This window comes from Haemaphysalis longicornis, unplaced genomic scaffold (assembly GCF_048455015.1).
Source record: "Haemaphysalis longicornis isolate Haplotype H1 unplaced genomic scaffold, Haemaphysalis longicornis Haplotype H1 scaffold_7, whole genome shotgun sequence".
Classification (NCBI taxonomy): Eukaryota; Metazoa; Arthropoda; class Arachnida; order Ixodida; family Ixodidae; genus Haemaphysalis; species Haemaphysalis longicornis.
In genome coordinates, this window is record NW_027526422.1 from 116,331,201 (window position 1) to 116,344,468 (window position 13,268).

The 13,268-nt window shown below is 46.6% G+C and overlaps 1 protein-coding gene across 1 annotated transcript in view; it reads right to left on the reverse strand.

The window, feature by feature from the left end:
• Window positions 1-11,745, reverse strand: part of LOC144146855 (monocarboxylate transporter 13-like) — a 70,594-nt gene extending 58,849 nt beyond the window's left edge. The window contains exon 1 of the mRNA XM_077678811.1: window positions 11,604-11,745. The gene's annotated coding sequence lies outside the window, so the exon portion shown is untranslated. The remainder of the gene's footprint in view (window positions 1-11,603) is intronic.
• Between the last annotated feature and the right edge of the window lie 1,523 nt (window positions 11,746-13,268).

The window sequence follows — 13,268 nt, forward strand, 5'->3', positions numbered from 1 at the left end:
TCTCGTCACTCTTCTGCCTTACCTGGTCAATATGGGATATAGACTTGAATGCCCCTGCCCAGGTGCCAGCGGGTTATTATAAAAGTGATAACTGCTGCTGAAAGTGAAGCACTAAGTGACATCTTCTAGGCTGAAAAGAAGAACGCATGTTGTTTTATGGGCGGAGCATCTCTTGCTCGGGGGGATGTCACTTGTGTGTGCCCCATCCGCAGCGCCGCTGATGAAGATTGTGGCAGGATGCCCCGAGGGATTGGCCAACCAAAAAATCCATCCCGAGATAGCTTCGCGTTCAACCACCGTCGTCATCTTCCCGTCAGGGAACCGCTGAAGAACAAGAAGGAGAAGCAGACAAAGGTGCGAAGAGGAGGGCGTGTACGTTGCTCTCAGCCGGTGCACCAACGTCAACAACCTTTACCTCACCAACGCTTAGATGCGAAGCATCTCTTGCTCGGTTGCATGTCACTTGTCCGTGCCCCGTCCACAGCGCCTCTGATGATGGTTCTGGCAGGATGCCCCTAGGGATTGGCCAACCAAAGAATCCATCACGAGATAGCTTCGCGTTCAGCCACCGTCGTCATCTTCCCGCAGTGGAACCGCTGAGGAAGAAGGAGAAGGAGACAAAGCTTCGAAGAGGAGGGCGTGTACGTTGCTAATCCATCACGAGATAGCTTCGCGCTCAACCACCGTTGTCATCTTCCCGTAGGGGAACCGCTGAAGAAGAAAAAGAAGAACAAAACAAAGCTTCGAAGAAAAGGGCGTGTGCGTTGCTCTCAGCCAGTGCACCAACGTCAACAACCTTTACATCACCAACGCTGACGGAGACTACCGATTATACCACAGAGACGACAACATCGACAAGAACATGATGGACGAGTTTTGGCGCCTCGATAACCACCGCCTACTCACCGTCACACGACAGTACTTGCGTGCCTTTGCCACCGGTGTGGACCCGGGCGCGGAATTCCCTCTGGCCCTAGTAAACACCGGATCACTTAACATAACGGCAACACAATGGAACCACATGGAACAGCCATGATGCTTCGCATCGTCACCAGGGTTCTCCACGGGAAGATGGTGTAAGTTTTTTTAGCAAACCTGTACCATCAAAAGGCCCAGCTGCATGGGTGATGGCTACACAGACGTAAAAGCACGCCCGCTAACACAGAAGCTCCCCGTGAGTCTTTGATGCCGCAGTTTCATGTTTGAGCTGAAATCGGAATGGCTGAAATTTATTATCATTGCTATTGCTGAAGGTAATTAAACGCTCGTTTGTTTGGGGTTGCAGGTATATGCTTAGTTATTTGATTGGTTTTCTCAAGAACGGCCGCTCTCATGATCTATCGGCTGAGATCCTCATTTCTGTCATTGAGAGTATGAGTGGTGGTCCTTTTTTTCCGTGTGTTAGGGGAACTCTTGCCGGCTCCACTTCAGACAATAGCGCTAAACAGCATTCTTTCACGTAACTGTACGAGAAGGAAAGTTCCACGCGGAGGCGGCAGTAAAAGCATTGTGGAGCACTCCTTCAGTCACGACGTCTCACGAGTTTCACCCAGAGATGGCAAACACGACTAAAGGTCTCCCGCCATTGTAAGCAACAAAGGGCAGGTCGCGTGCACGAGGATGTTCGCATGCATGCAAGTTCTTAATACCAGAAAATGAAAATGTAAGTATCTACCAATTAGACGCGATTGATCGAAAGCGAAAATGTTTCCAAGAAAGCGAACAAAGGATGCTTGATGTATTTAAGGCGATACTTAAAATAACGGGGTGTGGCGTTGAAGGCTCTACCACCGAGTACTAAATGCGTCTGTGCTTTCAGGAAATGCGGAGCAGCCAGGCATAAAAAGCTTTTGGCTAAAACAGCGTGATAACATGGATTATTTATTATAGAGCTTTTTGTTGAATAAATAGCATAAATAGTTTAGACTGCCAGCATTTTGAATCTTCAATATTATTCACCGAAGTTCAATAACCAGTTAGGCATTTAAGTAAACAATAAGGAATAAAGGGAGCGCCACGAAGTCATCCACTGAACAATACGACGCGGCTCGTATTGTCGTTCCATTTTTGTGAAGGGTGCCTAGTCGTGCAGCCTAGAAATGAATATACGCCATTTTGCATCTGTTGACGAGAAATATGGGGATAGAATTTGAGGGGCTGAAGATAGGCACAACGCATTCGAGGACCATGAGATTAAAGACTCCTATGTCGATGTGTTCTTTGACTTTGGCTAAAGGTTATAATAAAAATACGTGACCAGTGCTTGGTAGGACGCTAATCGGTTCTTTACAGCAAATTGTATTAGCGCAAGCTAAAATAAACAAAGAATTTCACACAATACAATGGCGCGGTCAAACCATATCGTTTGTAATATTCGTGTGCGTTAGCTTGGTGGCAGCATTGTTCGCATAAAATATAAAGCATAAACTTAACATCTTCGTTGTTTTTAGAGACGACGTTGGGATCGAATTCCAATTGTAATTGCCGTACGTTCCCCCGCCAATTTCATAGCCGATCTACATTTGCGGTCAGTGTTGTAGGGCCACTTGTAATACAACGAAACTTAATCGAACACAAACGCTAGAAAGGAAACCAAAACGCATCAACATGAACTCTGAATAGCTTCTTATTGTTGCATGGTGACGGAACAGGTGAGACGTGCTGCATCGTAAAAAAAAATTAAAAGCGAGGGGTCACTGGAGGACTCCTGGCTCAAGAGCGAAGGCCACAAATCGAATAAATCATGCTCCAGCGGAAAATGTCTTTCTGCTGTGCGCGCTTAATTTTTGTGCGTAGTAACAATAAGCACTCTTGTATACTGTTTTTTTTTTCTGGGGAGAGAGGCCGGTGGAAATCTTCTATTCGACTCTAGGATCCGGTCTTAACAACGACAAATTCGCCTTCCTTGATACTTTGTAGTATAAGTTTAGCCTCTGTGGCCGCTGCCGGCCATGGCCGTTGATTCAATTTTCATATTGCTTTCCTTTACAGCGGCAAAACGTAAGAGGCGGCTGAAGATGCTTCACCTGATGCCATAAATGCGAATAAAGCGGACCATGAAGGATCGTAGATTCCGACTCTAATAGAATATAGTGGCTACGGAGAGTGCGCACTATTATGTGCCGTAATTTCATCATTTGAAGGCGGCGGTAAGGACACGTTGTGAACCGAAAAGTTAGCCCTAAAAAATACAACGCGAGTAACCACCCGCCGTGGGGGAGCAAAAGACAGCTAATTATATTACGAACCTTTCAAAGATTCGAAACGAACACAGAATTGTCATCATCAGCATCATCGCCTTCATCGTCATAGGTCCTCTGCAAGGCCAAGGCCCCTCGAATTCACCCCCAACCGCTCGTATCCTGCTCTGCCCGTACTATTTGTCGAAAAAGAAGCCTTGGTAACGTTTACACTTTTCCCAAAATTGTTGGCTGAAAACGTAAGTGCATAGCGATAACCCTGATTCCTTAAATGCCAACTCCAACAAAAATTTACCTGGCCTAAATTCTGCTTCAACGTGTGGTATGCACCACTAAAGTTACTTGTGTCGTAATTTTAAACTCCACAAACGCACAGTTTTTTTTATTAAAACCGTTCAAAAACACGCTACTTTAGCCGCCGCAGCACCTAGTGGAGTGTCGCTGCAACTGGTCGCCACTGCGGCCAACTGCCGGATGTGACGTGACAGTAAGGACTCCCGTGCGGCGGCAGCGGCGGTTGGCAGACTCGGCTCTGCTCAGTAGCCCTTTTACGTGCGATCTCACGCGTGTGAGCAGTGTAATTCGTGCCTTTTGCATGAATAATTGCTTTCACGCGTTTCCGTAATGCGAGAAGCTGAAGAAGGTCTCGTTGCCGATACATAAAGAGCATATTCGAAAAGTGCCGGGGCCGGTCTACGCGAGGCAATACGCCGTCGGTGAGCGAGTACGGCAGTAGCACGACGGCCGATTTCGTGGTCGCTACGGCGGCAGCAAGAACTCGGTCGACTCGACGAGCACTCGAACGCGTGTACGGCCTACGCGAGGCGAGGCCGGGCGTCCCTACGAGCGCGCAATACGTAGTACGGCCGACGCGAGACGATTACTTTGTTGTCGCGGCCCGTCGGTGCGTCGTCGCGCGAACGACTACGGCGGCTGCGCGGCGCACTGCAAGCTCACGGCCGAGCGTCTCTACGGGTCCGCAATACGCAGAAAAGCCGAGGCCAGACGATATGCTTTTATCGCTCCGGTTGGGGTGCGAACAAGTACAGCACGCGGTGCGCTGCAGGGAATCGATACAGTTCAAACATGTTCATTAAAAAAAATAAATATTAGCCGCTTTTGGCAATATTTATGTCACCAGAGGAAAAAAAAAGATAAGAAAGGGGGCCACATTTCGCAGCATTGAGCCTGGAGAAAGGTTTAACGACGAGTGAAGACACTGCAGTGCTTCGTCGCTGCATGGCATAATTAGCGAGTTTTAGCTGACCGTTTTTCACGGTCTGCTCCGCTCTGATAGAAAGCGGGAGCGCCACTGCGCATACGTGGCGCGCTTGGCCGCGAACGGCATTGGCTCCCGTTGCGCCAAGCGGGCAGCCGATACCGGAGCGGACCGTCGAAAATGGTCAGCTAAAACTCTCTATTAAATGCAGAGCATTTCTTTAACTCACGATGTCACCCGGCGTTGTCGGCGTGCCACGGCGTCCGCAACAGCCGTTCCATGTGTGCCCTCTCCCCCACTCCTCCTCTCCCGCATCACGCTACCTCCTCGCTCTCAACAACAGGTCCGCACCCCTCCCCCTACACTATATAAAAAAATAATACTTACTGGCGCCTGGTTTCGATCCCACGACCCTGCGGGCGGAACGCAAGGTACATGGTGCTCTACCCACTGCGCCACAAAGCCGACACAGAATGGAAGGCTACGAACGCGCCCTATATCCTTGACTAATTCAAACTACGTCAAGAATCTGCTGATACAACGCATTCACTACCTGTGGGCGGAACGCGAGGTACATGGTGCTCTTCCCACTGCGCCACAAAACCGATACAGAATGAACGGCTACGAACGCGCCTTATATCCTTGACTCATTCAAACTACGTCAAGAAGCTGCTGATACAACGCATTCACTACCACCAACTCCCCAAACACTAAACGTTAACGCAATACACCCACCCCCTATGCGACGCATTTACTCGAGTCCCCCTCGCGGGGAGATGGGCCATTTTAACTGAATATTCGGCGCGGGCACCCTTCTAACAAAAACAAAACTGCCTGTGTAAACAAAAGTAATAAAATTCTGGATTTTAACTTTGATAACATGTGCTGAAACCGAATTCTTACACGCTAGCGGGCATGTTTCGACGCTTTCCTCCCACGGTAGTTTTTTTTTTCTCACAAACACAGGATGGTTCGATCGGCACGGGACATTTCAGCTGTGCCGGCGCCCATCCAGCGCTCAAACGGCCTTTTGTCTACCTATTTCCTAGCTCCCAGCTACGCCACGACGTCTCGCTATGCCTATGTTTTCGTTTTACCGGGCGACTATAGGCGCGTGTCAGCAGCTCACAGCGAAATCAGTAACGATTGCAACAACTTCCCAACCCCCTTTTGCGCACGTTTTAAATGTTTGAAAAAACAGACGACCCGAAACACATCGAATGCGTGCCCTCTTCTCACAGGCAGCCATGGGAGAATCCGCCGGCTGCGCCCACTGGATTCCTGAGTGTAACATCACCCTCCGGCCTTCCGTAATGGCTGCCCTTTTTTTCCAGTTTCGGTTTGAAAAGAGCGTTTTTGATCTTAGTTTACGATGCAGCGACGTACATTTGGGCCTCCAAATTTAGGAGGTAGCAACTTTTAAGGTAATACTAGCGAAATACAGTGCATTTACGGAGCCGAAAATTTCGTTGCAGTTGGCCTTTAATACAAGCCTTCAAGCGTTTCTTCTACCTCTAATTTTAGGACGTATCCAGCTAAGCGGACTTCTGGCAATGAGAACGACATGGCCGTAATTTAAAGACCATAGTCTTTATTGGGCTACTTAAAGGCAGAATTTTTTCTCTGTCTGTCTGCCTGTGACTCGATTAAGCCACCGGGCCCAAGTGAAAGAGATACTGCGCAATAGTGTTATGTACTCACAGCCAAATTCAAACGCCGAAGTCCGGTGTTAATGTTCCTGCCTGTCAACATTGTTGAACGATAACAAGACATTGCACAAATTTAGGCGGAAAATCATTACATGAGTGATATTTGCAGTATTCTTTTAATAAAGAAAATCACGGATACCTGTTTTTTGTGATAGCAAATAAAATACTGCATCAACCGCTGAAAACCTTCGCCTGCTGTTGGCCGCGCTGGCTGGCGGAATTTAAAAAATCAAACGGCAACAGCAACAAAAGTTTCCACTACGTAGGATCCACGTTCCGCTTGGAACGCTGGTGGAGTAGGGCAACATGGTTCTATAAACCTTGTAGTAGGGTGCCTCCATTCAGGCACGTCTCCGCCGTACGGCAGCGCTGGCATCGAGGCACCCGATTTGGCAGTGGAACGCGGTAAATTTAAATTGACTTGACGAAACCTCTAGCGTGTTATCTTGGGAGGAACGAGACAGGAGAGGAACAGCATGAGAGGTGAGCGGGAAAGAGAAGGGAGACATTTGTTTGCCAGGGGTGGCAGTCGATTATCATCTTTTGTCGACATTTGCAACGAAAGGAGCAGATACGCGGCAATTTTTCTTGCAAGAAAATAGATTGTATTATAGCTTTTGTTCACCAGTTTCGAAGTTGGGATGGTTGGGCAACGCTACTTTATTTTGATTCCAAATACACAGTACAATGCTGCTTCTTTTAGAGTAGACAGCTTTGATACTGATACCTTTTGTTAGATTTCACTTCCAAGCCAACCCGAAGCAGCTATTTTGGATTCCCGGTGTGCTATGATACTTGAGAGGTGAAATATGGCTATAAATAAAACCATGCAAGCAAAGCTTTTTGAACTGTTTGCCGCAGAGCCTCTTAGGTAGTAAATATTTGTTGTGCGTCGCAAACTGGAGATATTTATGTTGCTAGCGACTGTGTTTAGTGACAACTTCAAAGAATGAGGTCTGCGGTTCCTTGCAGGAGCAGAGAAAATCGCTCTGCAACAGTGTGTTGGTTTTAGAGCACTTTTTTGAATTGCCTTCTTTGACAACAATCAAATTCCTGCAGAAAACAGCGCCCCCAGAATTAACAGTAGAAGTGCGCGGGGATTAAGCCAAGGTATCTTTCCGTGTTTGAATATCTCTGTAGGCACTTATGTTTCCTTATAACACAACACTGAATGCCTGAAAGTTTCCACATACTGTAGAGTTTTCATGGTTTTCGAAGCTTTGGCAGAAGTATTTGAAGACACTTGAGTTCCCAGAGCGTTGTTCTCAGACGGCCGCCAGTGTATTGGTGTTAAGATGTAGTCTTCTTTAAGTTGCCTGAATTGCCGTGTATGTTTTTGTAAAGTACTATCAGTTGTGTTTAAAAGCATTAATAAATTCTGCTGGGGTATGCGACGAATTCCAGTGTCGATGAACGCAACTCTAGTATGCGGGAGCACACAAAATCTACAACGGCTCCTATTAAACCGTATACAAACCTCCACCTGCTTTTTTCGCAAATAGATCATCGTAGCTTGTGGAGAAGGTAACAAGCAGTAGCTTTAAACAGTGCATGGCGCGACCGAAAGGCCCGGAGCCAATACTGACAGTTGTGAACACGTTCACTACCTTTAATGCACAGCATTCCTTGGCTCGCAAACATATCTTTTTTAGTTGGAGGGGGGGGGGGTGCAAGAACATTTGTCCCCTTTTTGGTGCTGCGAGAAACCCACTAGCGCCATGACTTTACGTTATATACCAGCATGTACAAAATATACATTAGGAACTTTTGCGGCGGAGAACCCATACCCATGAATTACGTTTGATGCATGTCAGGAATGCCTTGTGCAGTTACAGTCTAGGGCCGATCTGATGCTAAAAAGAGGCATCTGGCTGAGCCTCGCAGTGGTGTTGCAATACCAAAATACGCTTTAAATCGGTTGTTGCCAAAATTTGTGCTGTAAAAAGAAGGCTAAGAGAAGCCAGCAGAATTCTCCGCGCACTCACTCCTGCATAGGTGGTTCCAAGGTAAAAGCGCGACCGCTACAGAAGATTCTTTATAGTCATGTCATGTTTGCGGCCCGTCGCTTTTGTTTATGTGTTTTTGTTTTTGTCGCGCAGTACTTCGACAGTCCGAATAGTCCCACTCAAGCCACAGATTCCCCGGAATCAGCACTGTACGCAGCTCGCGGACACATGTCTTGTGCCGACACGTCTACTTGTCACAGGGCACGCACTAGGCATGCTTTGCCCTCTTGCACGGTGTCGAGTTAGCGCTGGGGTGATGAACTTGGCCCTCGCTCTGGGTATTGATTTTAAGTACCAGGCACACTCGAAGGTGTTTGCATTGATTTATTCTTGTTTATAGCTGTGGCCACCTTGACATCATTCGTGGCGGCTACTATTTGGCGTTTGATGAGGCATTTATGACTTTAGCTCTAAAAATACCCTTCATCGCCATCGCAATTCCGCATGAGTGTTTTACGTTGGGGTAGAATAGACAAAACAAGTGTCCTCCGTTCAGGACATTAGTGCTCAGTTTACTGCTGCACGTTAAGCTGGGGCCAAACATCCCAGTAGGAAAGAACAGACTAAAAACAAAATGCCTTCAACACAGTTCAACTGATAATGGCACACGCCATACCAAAACTCCAGAGTCGAGAGTTTTAGCCAAATTTTCAAAAATAATATCACGAAACCAAAAGTAATGAGAAATGAGCATATGAAAAGCGTCCTTTTCAGGTTAGGAGACGAAGCGCTAGCAGAAGTACAAGAATATAACTTCCTCGGAAAGATGTTTAGTGCTGACCGTAACCACGAGGGAAAAATCGGGCGCAGAATAGGTATGCGTTGGGGAACACAATGCAAGTACTCCCAAATAGTGAAAAGTAAGCCACCTTTCTCACTCAAAATAAAGATATACAATCAGTGCATACTGCCAGTCATGACACACGCAGCGTAAACTTGGCGCCTCACTAAACTACCGAAGGCAAACTTAGGTCTGCTCAACGGGTCATTTAACGAATAATGTTAGCAATAACACGCAGCGACAGGAAACGAGCTACCTGGACCAGAGAACAGACTAGAGTTGACGATATCATAGTTCGAATAAGGAAACAAGTAATGCACTTGGGCTGGCCGTGTAGTGAGATGAACCGACCACTAGTGGACAGTTTGGGTAACCGAGTGGATACCAAAAGATGGGTCCAGAAGAAGGGGAAGGCCATCCACCCTATGGATGGATGAAATAAAAAAATACAACGGTAAACAATGGACTCAAGCAGCGCAGGACAAGAGTGGTTGGAGGTCAATGGAAGAGGCCCTCGCTCTGCAGTGAACCCGTTGCGGCTGATAATGGTGACGAAAGAGAACAAGATATTGCAGTGGAGCGCCCCGTTGCGGCTGATAATGGTGATGAAAGAGAACAAGATATTGCAGTGGAAGTGCGGAGTCAAAAGCAGGCTTCTCCAGCAAGCAATACTCCGCTATCTAATCTTAACCTGTTTTTTGGACCCTTTTGTGCCAATCCTTCGTTTTATTTTCGGAATTTATGATACAAAGCTGCCCACTCAAATAAACTTTGCGGCTCAAGCTACGTGACAGTTTCAGCGCGGAAATGTCAGTTTTTTAGCGCGAACAAAACACCCATATCTTGTGCTATGCTGCATCCCATTTACTATTCATGCTTCGAACTGGGGTGCCGTTGACGGGAAGCCGCAATGAAATTCGCGCACATTGACGGCAATGCTGGCGTGCGGTAAGTACACGACGCATCGCTACGTTTCTTCGGATGTTCAAAGCCCCCAAGAAATCGCTGTATCTGGTGTGTTCTGAAGCCCGGCCTTGGTCCCTCGGTATACGCTGTGTTGCGGTTCGCTCTAAACGCGCGTGCACAATGTAAATGAAAAACAAATTCATAAGCCACTCGAAACTCTGAATATGCACGACCAAAAAGCTACACGTGGGCTCTACGCGGCTTCCCGACTGGGACGACAGGAGATAAGTTAAACTCATAATTGACAACGGCCGCTAGTTTTGACGACGGGACTGTGCTGAGAGGAGCCGAAGGAGGCTATAAGCACATGGAACGTCGACATAGCGAGCGTGGTGCTAACGCGGACATGTACCGACGCCGCTCGCTCGTACAGCAGCAAACCACCTAGAAGCGTTGATTGTCTTCCCGAGGCTCTTGTGGTCCTTAAAATGATGCGTATTGATAACTAATCTAAACAAAATGCATAACCAAGGGACGAAACCTAGATTGTTGTGGTCTGCAACATTTTAGGCATTGTAGATGGTGACTATTACGTAGTAATTTGCTCCAAATGTACGTAGAAGTAAGAAGGCAATGTAAGTAAAAGGCTTCAGGTTTAAATCAAGTCTTAGAATGGTGTATGATTTTCGTGGTAACCGCATGATTTTAGCACAAGCAGGCACCTTCAATTTTCACCGCCTCGAGCTATAGAACGCGTCATGCTTCGAAAGCACGTCAATTTTTGTTTGGAGACATGACAAATGCGTGGAACCGTAGCCATAGAAGCTTCGCCTCGAAGCATCACTGTGAGCTCGCCTATCCTCGCTTGCGCTCATATTTGCTTGTAAGGGAGGGCCGAGGGGGTGTTCCCTTATCTAAGGTTTCCTAATTGGTTTGATTTACTACAAACAATTACGCGTTCAGAACTTGCCAACCCAAATTGGCTCTCGTGGTATTCAGCCACATAACTAGGAATATGAAATGTGGCAATAGATTTGGCAGTCTATTTTTAAGGTGGAAGAAGGGTAGTCTTGGCGGCCAGTTTTTTCTCAAGGGTGAGCTTAACACTGGCATTGTTGTAGTAAAACACACTGTGACAAATCAGTTCGAGAAAAAGATCAGCTCAGGACCACGTGCTCAGAAGGGCTGTTGGACAAACTGGATAACGTCAAGCGCTGGTTGCAAGAAGACAGATACTGGAGGTCGTAATGGCCTTTCTGCATGCACGTAACTCGAATACAGGTATACCTGTTGACTCGACCAATCTGATCGGTTTCCTGATTATCTGTGCTTCCTCCCCGCTGTCTCTCTAGCATTCCTACTTTCTTCTGTTACCATTGTTTTTCTGCTTTCTTCTCTCTTCCCATCTTTAAACCTCCTCATATGCCGAGTGGCAGAAACACGGAGCGGAAATAAAAGATATCTGTACCCTAACGCCAAAATCAATTCCCTAATTTTTGAAGTAAATACCCCCGCAGAAACAAACTTTACCAGGGTGAAATTCACACAGAATCATTTTTGCTATAAAAATTCTGCAGATTCAAATAGTGTAACCACTCAAAAACGTCTCAACATAAAAAAAAGCTTGTGTGTTATAACGGCTATACAGTTTTGTCAGATACATTTCCTTTTTATGCGATGTGAGCGTAACATGGGCTAAATTAGTTATAAGTGGATAATTTTATTACAACAAAAGTTTCAACTTCTATACCATATACTCGAATACAAAAAAGGAGACTGTACCTTCTAGCCGACGCGCTGCCAGAACACGCCACCGTAACCTCGACCTTCTGCACTTTTCCGCTGAAGTGAACGGTTCTTTTCTCGCCAACCGGGAGCCGTGGAGCAGATGGTAGTGACAAAGAACCACGACTTCTGAAGCGCCCCCAGTGCGGCATTTACGCAAAAGAAAACACAATAAAAAGTCTGCTTTACACGACTTCCGCCAGAAAAGCGTCTGAAGAGAAGAGCGTTTTGCAAAGTGAAAAAATAGAGTGATAGAAGACAAGACAATGGAAGCCGATCGCAACGAAGAGACGCGCACTCTAAGCGACAGTGGATTCCGCGACGTGTGAAGAGCAGTGGCAGCTACAAAAACATAAAACAGAACAGACAATCGGGTAAAGCGCGGCGCCTTCAGCACGCTTTTCGGAAGGGCGACATGACGTATTACGCCGACAATCAGCAGTTTCAAACGTGATAGTGCGAGGGCTTTCATTTGTGTTTGTTTTCTATAGTATTTTTCTGACAGCGCAAAGGTTGTACGGCTTCTTTGCCGGAAGCGCGTAGGCTCTTTGTCGACGGTGCTCTGACGTCAGACATTCCGTAGAGTTTATCGGGCGCACGTCGACACCGCCAATGGGTTCTAAACAAGGACAACAACACACTCTTAGGCAAAAAGGACTAAAATAGGGACTAAAATACAGCTGTTAGTTTAGGCAAAAAGGAATAAATCCCTCTAAAATACAGCTGTTAGTCTTCGCGGGCAACAGTTCATCTTCAACGGGAGTATCTGTAGCAGAGTGTGTGCCGTGTGCACAAATCCGGAATAACTGTTCGTCCCCGCCGATATATGAGGAGTAACGGGAAGACGAAACGCATGCATTTATTCCCTTTGCTGCGTCGTTTTTCCCCTAATGGCGTCGTCGTTCCCATTTCGCGCATATGTCTGTGGACAGTTTCAGATTTCCAAAACACAAGTCATTGCAGTCAGTGGGTCCTTTAGATGGTGCCACTGGGAAAAATCTTTATGTTAATTATAAAAAAAGCGCCTAGTGTCAATCGAGCGGCGGGTAATGGCAAGTAGCGGCGATGCGTCATCGAGAGGTTATGGTGATACGCTGTGCTGCATACGATTCGGGCGCGGTAATAACGGCCAATGAAAGATTTCAAGCCCGTCAACAATACCACAAATAGTACTGACAATAGCAAACGTTGATCCCCAAGCGTAATGAATATGTATGTTTCACAGACGCGAACAAACGCATTAGTTGCTGATGACAACAACTGCAAAATAAAAATGCTCGCTACAGGTAAGCGTCTTAAAGTTATCTTTTACACTCGGTACATAATTGCCTTGTGCACCAAAGCTATGACAATACTGCAACTGCTGTAAAACCCAGTTGCATCTCCCAGTCCCGATCGTCTAGCGACGCCAACTTGAAGAATTCAGGCTAAGCAACACCAAATTTGATTTCGCCGATGCAGGAAAATATGGTCTATTTCCCTATTCTGACACTCACACAGACGACCGCTTTCACACACCATACCTAGTGCACTTAACGCATGTATCGAACACTAAGAATACACTTAGTTTGCGCTAATTTTTGCGTAAACAAATGAGTCGTCCGATCACCGAGCCATCTGTCTCAACAGGCGACGAGTTGATTGCTCTTTACGAAAAAAAAT